The sequence below is a fragment of the Equus przewalskii genome, chromosome 18 (assembly GCF_037783145.1).
Source record: "Equus przewalskii isolate Varuska chromosome 18, EquPr2, whole genome shotgun sequence".
NCBI lineage: Eukaryota > Metazoa > Chordata > Mammalia > Perissodactyla > Equidae > Equus > Equus przewalskii.
Window position 1 is genome coordinate 57791773 of NC_091848.1, and position 11740 is coordinate 57803512.

Here is an 11740-nt window from a genome sequence, read left to right on the forward strand (position 1 = left end):
AGAGCAATCTTCCTAAAAAAAAAAAAAAAGAAGATGGGGCAGGATAAAGCTGAAAAGCAAAGACTTCACATTTCCTTTGGAAATAACAGTGTTTATTTGTCATCAGTCAATAGCTACTTAGTAATATGAATAATATTAGCAATAAAAAAGTAATAATGAAAAGAATAGTAATATTTACTACGTAATAGGCACTGGACTAATTTCTAGATTTACAGTGATGAGGGAAGTACCATCTTTCCTTGGTCCTTAGACACACGTTTTCCCAAAAATTGTTACATTTCTGAAAGTAGAATTTATCTTAATTTTTCAGTTATATTGTTGTTTCCTGAACAGATGTTAAAATAATGAGTCCTTAGACTCTTGGAAATAGGGTAATTCCTCAGTTCGAGAGTCTTGCTCGCACTGAGGGCGACTGAGGGAGAAGTCTTTGAAGGGAAGAGTTATTTCAGGAAAGTGTGCCTGATGACGGCAGCTGCAGATGAGTGGGGGTCAGGGGAGGGAGCAGCAGAGAGCTGGAGGGACGGGAAGTGGGGCAGGCCTGGCCCAGGGTTTGATACAGCAAAGGAGAGGCAAGAACGGACACAATGGGTAGACGTGTGTTCTTTCAAAGATGAATAAGTTTCTGGATGTGGTGTTTGGATAATCTGAGCCAAAGTTGAGAAACTGGGCCAAGATACTGCTAAGTCTTCAAATATGGCCGACCAGGAGGATGATAGTTCATTGGAAACTGAAGAGAATTCAAATTCAGCACGTGGGCACTGAATTTTGCTCAGACATACTGCATAATCAAATGGAACAACCCAATAAGTAGTTGAAAATATCTCAGGGAACAAAGATTAAGAAATAAAAAATGTTGGGGCCGGCTGGGTGGCACAGCAGTTAAGCTCGCACGTTCTGCTTCGGTGGCCCAGGGTTCGCCGGTTCAGATCTCCGGTGTGGACATGGCACTGCTTGGCAAGCCATTCTGCAGCAGGCGTCCCACATATAAAGTAGAGGAAGATGGGCACAGATGTTAGCACAGGGCCAGTCTTCCTCAGCAAAAAGAGGAGGACTGGTGGCAGATGTTAGCTCAGGGCTAATCTTCCTCAAAAAAAGAAAGAAAGAAAGAAAAAATGTTGGGGCCAGCCCAGTGGTGTAGTGGTTAAGTGCACGTGCTCTGCTTTGGCAGCCTGAGGTTAGTGGGTTCAGATCCCAGGCATGGACCTTCACACCACTCATCAAGCCATGCTGTGTCAGCATCCCACATACAAAATAGAGGAAGATTGGCACAGATGTTAGCTCAGCGACAATCTTCCTCACCAAAAAAAAAAATGAAGAAACAAAGAAAAAATGTAAAGGTCACAGTTGTTTGTCAAAGTTCCTTTTCACTTTGGATAATCCTAACGTGTGAATGAATTTCTAGAAAATCATTGCTGCTTTCCTTCCCTAATATTCAAAATGATGGTATTTTTGGCATACTGCCCAGTTGGGAAAAATGTCTTCTTCCCAAGTAAAGAAAAAATATCTATAACACTTTCCCACAGTAGATTACATTATAAATAACCTAACAATAACAATAACAATTCTCTGAACACCTCTAAGTGCCAGGCACAGGGCAGGTTTTTGAGACAGAATTATGAATTAAGTCTTTGCCAAAATCACTGACTGAGAGTTAGAAAAAGTAAGAGGGTTTTTAGTGGGAGGATTTTACATGCCAAAACCAATGGGCTGACCACAGGCCATTTGCAACCATAAACCCAGGCAGCTCCGTTAGCCTGGCAACAGCAAGCTGTCAGAGAGGGGTTCTTTACAAGGGTATTTCACATGGGATAGAAACTGTCTTCCTTCTGTGACGACCAATATGAACCATTTTACTAGGAAATTCGTCTTGAAGATCACAGTTTAGCAGATGAGACCAAGCTAACCAAGCTTAATAACTCAAGTCCTAAAGTGGAAAGTTTCCTGAATGAAGAGAAGCAAACCTGTTCCTCCACCATTTGGCCGGGCTTCTAACCTAATTATAACGCTTTGGTGTTGAATTTTTCTGGAAATCTACAACGTACATGTTGATGTACAAATTCTACCACTCCCCATCACAGACACCCATTAGATGAAGCTTTTCAGGAATTATAGCACCGAGGATTCTGGAAGACTGAACTGAACGAGCCCCACAGAGAAGGCTTCAGATGAGTTCCATGACCCCTGGCCACTACCTTGCTAAGTCCACCTGGTTGTGGGGCATCAGTGCAGGTTCTTTCCCCTGATGTTGATTTATCCAATTTATTATTTAGCTAAGACACAAGGTTTTTGACACCAAAACAAAAGGAATTGCAATATTGGGGATAAGGCATCTTCCAGGATTTAAGCAATAAGATGACATTAATTTACAGGAAATGTGAAAATCATTACATCCTTCTTCACTGGATGAAAAAGATCATTTTGTTTGTCATTTAGAGAGAAAATCTGGTATTCCATGTCCTTATGAAAGGACAATATATATTGGGTTTTTATATTAAATAAAAGGGATTATATATCTTTTCACGGTTTTCATTTGAAAATAAAAGTGAATGTCTCTATAGTGTATGAAAACCTAGTTGTAGGGTTTCTGATTTATTAGATGAAAGTGAGAATTGTGTGACTGAGGGCTAAGCGCTTTCTAGGGTAGTTAGTGATTATTACTCGAAGGGTCAGGCTCTGAGAGAGAAACCACCTAGCTCTGGAGAGTGCAGTCCGTTGTAATATTTTGATTCTTCTTAATTATAACTGATGCTGACAATACTCAGGCCTTAATTTAAGCACTTTACATGTATTAATACAGTTAATCCTTGCAATAAACCTTCTCGTAGATACATAATAATTTTCCCATCTTACAAGTGAAGAAACTGAAAGTTTAATAACTTGCCCGAGGTCATAGAACCAGCAAGCGTCAGAGGCAGGCTTTGAACCCAGATGGCCGGGTGCCAGACACCATCCACTTCCCCACCGTGCTGGACAGCCGCTCTACTCTAATGATACTTTGCTGCTGCCGCTGTTGCCTCCATAATTCGTCATATCCATGAATCACCACACTCTGCTTCTTCCAGTCAATCCATTTCTCCAATGACATTTAGTCAGGAACCGGCAGGGTGCTGCTCCTCATTTGGCCATGGTTATCATAAATCGGTGTTGGTGCCATCCAGACGGGAAGGTCTCTGTAATAGCCTGCTAGGGCCGCCATAACAAAACCCCGCAGACTGTGTGGCTTAAACACCAGAAATGTATTTTCTCCCCAGTTCTAGAGGTCCAAGATCAAAGTGGTTTAGGGTTGGCTTCTGGTGAGGGCTCTCTTCCTGGCCTGCAGATGGCTGCCTTCTTGCTGTGTCCTCACATGGCTCTCGACCTGTGGGGAGAGAAGATTCCACAGGCCACTGTTTCCATCGGGGAAGGAGGCTCTGCACATTTCACGTGGGCAGCAGGCAACGCCTCTGCACAGTCTGCAGGAGGCTGACTCTGACTCGAAGGGTGAGCTGTCACCGCTAAGGAGACTCTCACGTGTCCCGCGGTTACGAGGCCCAGCTTTCCAGAGGCTAACCAAGAGCCTTCAAGATTTCTAAAATTTTAGGTCGAACAAGTCTTACAAAGATGTAGACACTAGGCAACTTTTGACAAGGTCTCTATATAATTTGACTACAAATAGTTTTTGCTCAAACAGTTTAGGTCAAAGCAAGTTAGTCAAGATTATGAAGTAGTCTTAGTAATGACTTATAAAATAAATAAATGCATATCTTCAGGTCTTGGCATCTTGTTTGATGTGAATTTTGGTGAATTTGCCCTGCTTTCCTCATTTCAGTCTGCTTTTCAGAATTTGGCAGGACTGAGGAATAGCAGAGTTCTCACTTTTTTGTTTTTTAATTTCTAACTGACTGTTAAACAATTATTCCTTGTTTGAACTATTTTTAATAAGGGAGAGTTGGAACGTTAATGTCCAAAGAGCCACACTGTATAAACGCAATAAATATTTGTTTAACATAGGGAACATGGCAGCACCCACCTGACCAAAGGCATCCACCGTGGGTTTTCCCAGAACTTGTCTATGCACTTCTGTTAATTTAATTCTACAAAATAATATGAGAGTACAATACTGTTTGGTAATTTTTCATAATTAAAGTAGTCCACTAATTGTTGGATTAAAACATTTTCTTTTTTTTTTTTTTGAGGAAGACTGGCCCTGAGCTAACATCCATGCCCATCTTCCTTTACTTTATATGTGGGACGCCTGCCACAGCATGGCTTGCTAAGCGGTGCCGTGTCCGCACCCAGGATCCGAACCAGCAAACCCCGGGCCGCCAAGGCAGAACATGTACAATTAACTGCTGCACCACCAGGCCAGCCCCAGATTAAAATATTTTCATCATGATTTTATAGATGAAGAAATCAGAGGCTCAGAGAAATTAAATTATTTACTACCTGTTTGACTTTGAGCGGCTCACCTCCGGTACTCCATTTCCAAGTTTTAAAGGTTAATTCTGTTTCCATCCTGCCTTATTACATGACTTACTCCTCGCTGAAGCAGTGGTATTCACTGAACTATATTCACTGAACTATTCCAGCAGTATCTCTGTGTTTCTTTTAGGTCATTGTGTCGTGTCCAGCTAAAATTAAAACATAATTCGGACTTTGAAACATTTTCTTCAACTCTATAAGATCAACTAGTCCAAACAAAAATTAACTTAATTCAAGTCAATTACATTGCAGAAGTATTTACTGAATACTTAATACATACTTAATTCTGTATTAGGTACTGTTACCGTAATGTGAGCTTTATTACCACCATGTTTTAAAAACTGAGACAATGTAACTGAAGTTGGATTGTGTAGACAATTAACACACCTCAGAAAGAACAAGAACAGCGTGAGAATACTTTTTAACTTTTCTGTCAAACGTCAGATCCCATTAACTCAGAATCTGAGGACAGTCAATCCTAAAATTGACAATGTTCTATGTGTGGCATCTAAGAAAACAGGTTTGCCGAAGAAATTATTGTTAATGAGAATCCAATATAGAAAAGCATCAGCCTTTTGAGAAAGTTGTCTTCAAGCAAGCACGCGGTGCCATCATTTGCAAAAAACAACCCGGTGAAGATTTTACACTCCTTGACGCTTCTGAGGAATTTTGTAGCCGCTTGCCTGCCGAATCTTCATAAAAGGATAGCATCCCATTCATTTCAAAGTCTATCAAAACCTCCCTAACTCTTACTCCTCTGCTCTCCTATCCTCTTCCTACTCACCAATAATACAAAACCATGAGAGTTTACCATATTTATTTAGGAAGCACCTTAGTCTGTAAAACGTATACTTGTTCTACTCAGCAAATACATTTTGAGAATGACTTATTCCGTGAGGCCCTGGGCTTATACAAGGAATAGTGCGTGAAGCTCACAGAAAGATAATCCTTGTTTGAACATAAGATAAACTTTCTTGTTGTCGAGAGATCCAAAAATAGACTCGTCAGCACCATCAGGGAGGAATTTTCCCTCCCGGGAGATTTTCAAGCACAAGTTGGGGATGTTGAAAGGAGAACTGAAGCTTCAGAAAAGTATTGAACTAAATGATTCTTAAAGCCACAAATGCAGAATGTGGATGAGGATGATGACGTGAGTGTGAGGAGGAGAAGGAGGAGGAAGAAGGAGGGGAACGAGAAATAACTGCATCATTCGGACGAAGTAACTGTGCTCTGTGCTGGGCGTGATTCCCAAGGACGGTGATGCTGAGCAGTCATACGGCAGCCTTGAACTGGACTCAGACTTGGCTCAGTGTAAACAATTCTACTGAAAAGATTTGTTTGCTTTTAATAAATAGGGGTTTTATTGTTCCAATTTCGATGATGGTGCATGTCTGCACATGCTTTGGAGCTAGGCAAAGACAGATAAAAATCATTGCTATGTGACCTTAGGCAAGTTACTTAAACATTTATAGTGTCAGTTTCTTCACCTGCAAAATGGATGCAACAGTAAGTGTACGGACGTCCGGGCCTCGCCGTGATCATTAAATGGGAAGTGTTTAGCACAGAGCCTGGTGTGTGGCCTGTGAAACACTTAGTGCAGTGTGGCACAGAAAACACTCCAAAAATGATGTGTATTACTAAAATTTTTTAAGTTAATAAAAAACTACCAGCCACACCTAGATTTTCCCAGAAGGCCACTCCTTTCTAATCTTCTCTTCTTTCACTGGGAAATTCTAATAATGAAACCATGGCTTCATGTGGGACCATTTTACTGAGCTATGTCCACTGCGGGATGAATTATTTATATGCTGGTCTACGGATCCACTAGGGGATGCTTCACTCTTCTAGATTGAGCTGCTGATCACTGATTGGTTTTCAAAGGATTTATTAACTTCTTTATTTTTAAAAAACACGGAATCATATTTTCTTGTGAGCAATCTCCAAATGGCATTAAATCAAAAACAGAATTTCCATAAACTCCAAACTTTTGCATTCCTAGACGGTTAGTAAAGAAAACTGATCAATGCAGAGTGGGATTTCTAGAACGTTTACATATGTAATCGAAAAGACTTTAGAAAAATAAACATTGGATGAAGTGCCCCTCACTCTGACTGTACAGAAACGTTCCACAGTTTCCTGGCCTCTTTTTCTGTGCATTTACGTGGGTGGTGTTTCTGTTTCAGGTAGCAGTTTTTCTCATCTTAGTCATTATAATAAGATGGATACACACAAGTTCAAGGATTTACTACTGGACAAGTGTGAGCACAACTGATGTCAACTAATTCACTCCGCCTTGTTGGAGATGAAGAATAATTTATTTTCAGGCTTAGTATAGTTTCCTCATAGAGTTTTGACTTATATTGGAGGTGACTAGTAACTCCTCTCTTACTGGTTGTAATAAAGTATAGAGGCAAGAAGACCAAATATCCCCAGTGTGCCTCTCAGTGACCAGAAGACACTCTCCCTTGTATATCCTTTCTTTAACACTAGTTTTTAGCCTGGCTCATTTTTTCTCATTCCTACAAACCCAAATGGGTCCATAGACATTTCTTATGAGAGTTCATGTTGACTAATCATTGCATGTGACAGCCCCCAGGAGTCCAACACAAGCCTGGGTGTGAGGCTAAACTGTCCAATAAATGAGAATTTCTAACGAGAAAACCTTGCAGTGGCAAAACCTCTCCACTATAAACTGCAGCTCTCATGCTGAACCAGCAAGGTGCAAATGTTTCCATCCATCCTGTGTAAAATCAGCCCTGAATGTTTGCAAGACTAGAGGGACAGGCTCCACTCTTATAGAAACGCTTCACATACTTCTGCCATCTTGGGCATGCACGTTGCTCATCTGAACTTCTTGGAGCAATTTCCCTGATTCATCCAGACGGACACATCCAGATCAGGATTTTTTTTAAGAAAATTTCTCACATCAGCTTTGCATTTCACTAACTAAACTAGTTGGTCAGTGATGTCAGCACATCTAAGGGTGTCATGCTGCTGTGCACACTGGGCAGACAACTCATACATTTACTTCTATATTTTCATTGTAAAAAAACTAAAGAATGCTGCTATAAATCTGCAATATATGAGGGATTATAGTGAAAAGTGATGCACACTTGAAGTTACCCAACAGGATCTAAAAGAGGAAACAAAGAACGACTTGTGAGCATTGAAGCTGCGGTTGGCTACCTCCAAAGGAACTGCGAGAATCACATTTTAACAAGGAAGGACAAACTGACGTTTACTGCAGTGTGCTCCAAAGCTGTTTCGTACGAGCACAGGGTGCTCTGGCATCTTACAGTGTTTTCACAGCTCATTATATGACTTAACCTATAACAGGAACAAGATGGGACGTATAGCTCTTTTGTGAGCACAAAATTTATTCTCCAGGGAAAACAGATTGGTTAGGATGTGCTGATGTTGTTTTGGTCTTTTTTTATGTAGAGAAAAAATAGGATTTTATTTTAGATTATGTCTCTGTGACTGATTCTGTAATATGGTTTTAAGAATATTCCTCATGCTCAAATTTATGAGAAAAAACAATGAGGCAAATGAGCCAAGAGGTACTGGACTTGCTGAAGAAAATTCTGTTACAAATTAATCCGATGTCTCCAGCTCGTAACCCTACTTCTCTCAATTAAAGTGGTAATAGAATAAACAGATTATAATTCTATAGCTTAACAAACATAAATACATATATACAAACTAACAATAATATTCAACAGGTTTCTTGGCTCCTGGTATTAGTGTCACTTCCTCTCTAGAGCTTGGATAAACAGCTTAGCCAGGTGTAGCTAAAGAAAACATATCCTGATTCTTCATGGATCCCTCTCTTTCATCATCTTCATTTTTTTTTTTTTTAAAGATTTTATTTTTTCCTTTTTCTCCCCAAAGCCCCTCCGGTACATAGTTGTATATTCTTCGTTGTGGGTCCTTCTAGTTGTGGTATGTGGGACGCTGCCTCAGCGTGGTTTGATGAGCTGTGCCATGTCCGCGCCCAGGATTCGAACCAACGAAACACTGGGCCGCCTGCAGCGGAGTGCGCGAACTTAACCACTCGACCACGGGGCCAGCCCCTCATCATCATCTTCATTTTTATGGTTGTTCGCTTTCTCATGCTTGACCGACAATCTACTAGCAGAATCTTCCTGTCCTTCCCTGCACGTGGTCAGCCTTCAGATTTGAAGTATAAATCTGCTTTTTCTGTGCTCCTGGAAATGTCTGCCAACTGCTGCCAACAGCGCTGGTTCTGCACAACTCGCCGCAGCCCTGTTGAGATTTTACTCTTTAAATATCTCACGCCTGCTTACGTGTGGGGTACAACTGTACAATAGTATTATTAACTAGGCTGGAAATTTCCCATTAGAATTCTCAAAGACATCATTTCAAACAACTTTCTCTATTTTTTGGCCACAGGTCTAGATTATTATTTTTTTTAGAAGTAAACCCACATTCTTTTTTTTATTTTAAAGATTTTATTTTTCCTTTTTCTCCCAAAGCCCCTCCCCGCCCCATACGTAGTTGTGTATTTTCGGATGTGGATCCTTCTAGTTGTGACATGTGGGATGCCTCCTCAGCATGGCCTGAGAAGTGATGCCATGTCTGCGCCCCGGATTCAAACTGGTGAAACCCCAGGCCACTGAAGCAGAGCGCACGAACGGGGCTGGCCCCTCTACATTATTATTTTTTTTTTTAATTTTTATTTTTTTCGGATGTACATCATATTTCGAATTCTGTATACATTACATCATGTTCACCACCCGGACACTAATTACAGTGCATCCCCTCTCATGTGACCCTATTCACCACTTTTGCCCTCCCCGCTCCCCCCTTCCCCCATGGTAACCACCAGTCCAATCTCCAATACTATGTGTTTTTTTTTTTTTGTCGTTTTTATCTTCTACTTATGAGTGAGATCATTTTTTGTTAAATACTCTTGTCTACATCTAAATGTCCCAATTTGTTTTGTCACTTAAGGAATGGGATCATAGCAGTAGGGTTTACAATAAAATGCATGGTAGGTTATTCTCGTAAACTTTAACATTTGCCTATGAGTCCAATCTATCGTTGTGAAAAGGGAGGACTTAAATCCTACAAAATATACAGAAACATTCTTGACGATATAAAACCACTTTTAAGGCAATAGTGAATGTGATTTTTGAGAATCCAACTTAGACCGTAAGTGGGGAACTATAAAGAATTTCTAAGGTCCCTTTCTGCTCTAAAATTATACAATTCTAATTTTAGGTTTTTCTCTGTTTTTAAAAATCTTGATTTAGCTTTGCAAGTTTCTTGAATTCATTCCCATCTTGCAATCACTGAGGCTCGAAACTTGGATCATGCAAAACTTTTGGTCATCCAAAATGTTCTGTCATTCCAGAGAGAAGCAAATTCCTGAGAAAGGCCCTGGAACCAACCTAGTTTCCCAAGGTCCTCGAGACTGTGACCGAGCAATGCCCAGCTAGATCGTCGTCAACTGCAATAGACTTCCTGATGTTTCATAAGCCAGAGCGATGGTTGTCTGTCCCTTCTCTGCTTAGGACGACTAACTGACAGGCCTTGGGACGGGCACCCCCTAAAAAGAGCTTTAGACACTGTGGCCCTTTCCCAGGAAAACTCCAGGCCTTCTCACAGCCTTCTCCCTTTGCCCCCTACTCTCTCCTCGCCTCCTGGTCGCATCTTGCCTTTACCCAGCTCCTTTCAGCTTCGTCTCTAATTCTCAGTCCCATGATTGCCCTTATAACCTGAGAATAGATTTGGCTTCTTGAATTTTGAGTTCTGTAACTCTTATCTCTCCTGATAAAGTTTGTTTTGACTCTATCTTATCGTACCACCCCAGGGAACAGCCCTGACATCAGTTAGCTTGACTGACATCCCTTCAGGAGGTGGAAACAATCCATCCTATTTCACATCTCCTGCTTCACACCAGGATCTGTGCTCCAGTCTCCTAACCATTCTCCTCACTTAAGGTTGTCTGTTTCCAATCTATTCTTCATGTCTTTGCTATCATGATCCTAAAACACTTCAGCATCTCCTTAAAGCCTCTCACGATTTCGTGCTGCTTTAAGATCTGGTCCAAACTCTAGGCCTAAGAGAACCTAACCGTACCCACCTGACTCTTCTCTGAACTCCTTTGTGCCAGCCACAGTGGTCTCCTCACTGTCTCAAGAACATACCAAGCTGATCCTCCCTCGCACTGAGGATGCCTGCTCCGTCGCTCTCTTATTCTTACCCAGCTCAAGCTCACCTCCTGCATGAAGCTTCTCATAAATGGTCCACATTGGTCAACTCCCACTTGAATGCATCTAGCAAAAGGATTGCAAGGGTATGGTGTCTGCAGTATTTGTTGTGATACTTAATAACAGAATTACTCTGTGTTGTTATATACGGTTATCTAATGTATAATGTGAATGACCAGTTTGGCTAACAGTAGCTTCCATGAAGGCAAGAACTATATCTTAAAATTCTTTAAACTGTTCACGATACTAACATGTAAACACTTCTTGAAAAAAGAATCCAGAAATTTAAATGACTTTCAAGATAGCTGTTCTAGCCCTCCCTGGTTTAAGACAAACCAAGTGTCTTCTGTCTATAGAGTGTTTTCTATCCTTGTGTTTCTCAGATGACAGGCTCAGGTTTTTGTGTACAGAAGCTATAATGACAATTCTTGTTTCCAAATAACCAGATGGGCTAATAACTCAATACGCCTGCTAAATTTCTCACTTTGCAGGGGTTTTTAATTTCCATGAGTAATTTGTTTTAATTCATACAACTTCTCGTATTTTCAAATATTTCTAACCTGAGCTCTGATCAAGAAGAGTGGAATGATTAAAACTTTGGATTTAAATCCCTGGGTTTAAATTCTGGCTCTCCCAGTTATGAGCTGTATATCTCAAACAAGTAACTTAACAAGTAGTTAACCTTGGTCTGCCTTTATTTCTTCATCTGTAAGATGGAAATATTGATAATAAGTGGACCTACCTTATTAGGTGGTGTTAAGGATTAAATAACATATACATCAAGCAGCAATTAAATAAGCACAAAATACGTGTTAGATCTTATTGTTATATCATTTCTCTTTAGGCTAAGAATCAAACATGGAGGCAACATACAGACTTTGATGTAATCCTTTTTCTGGAAGAGACAACTGTTATCAATATTTTTCATAATCTGATCTGATTCACAATTTTGGACAAACTAAAGATAATGAGCCTGGTTCTTCCCTAAGTCACAGAAAAGGAAGAAAGTCAATTCTCCTCATCCACATGGTTCCAAAGCACAG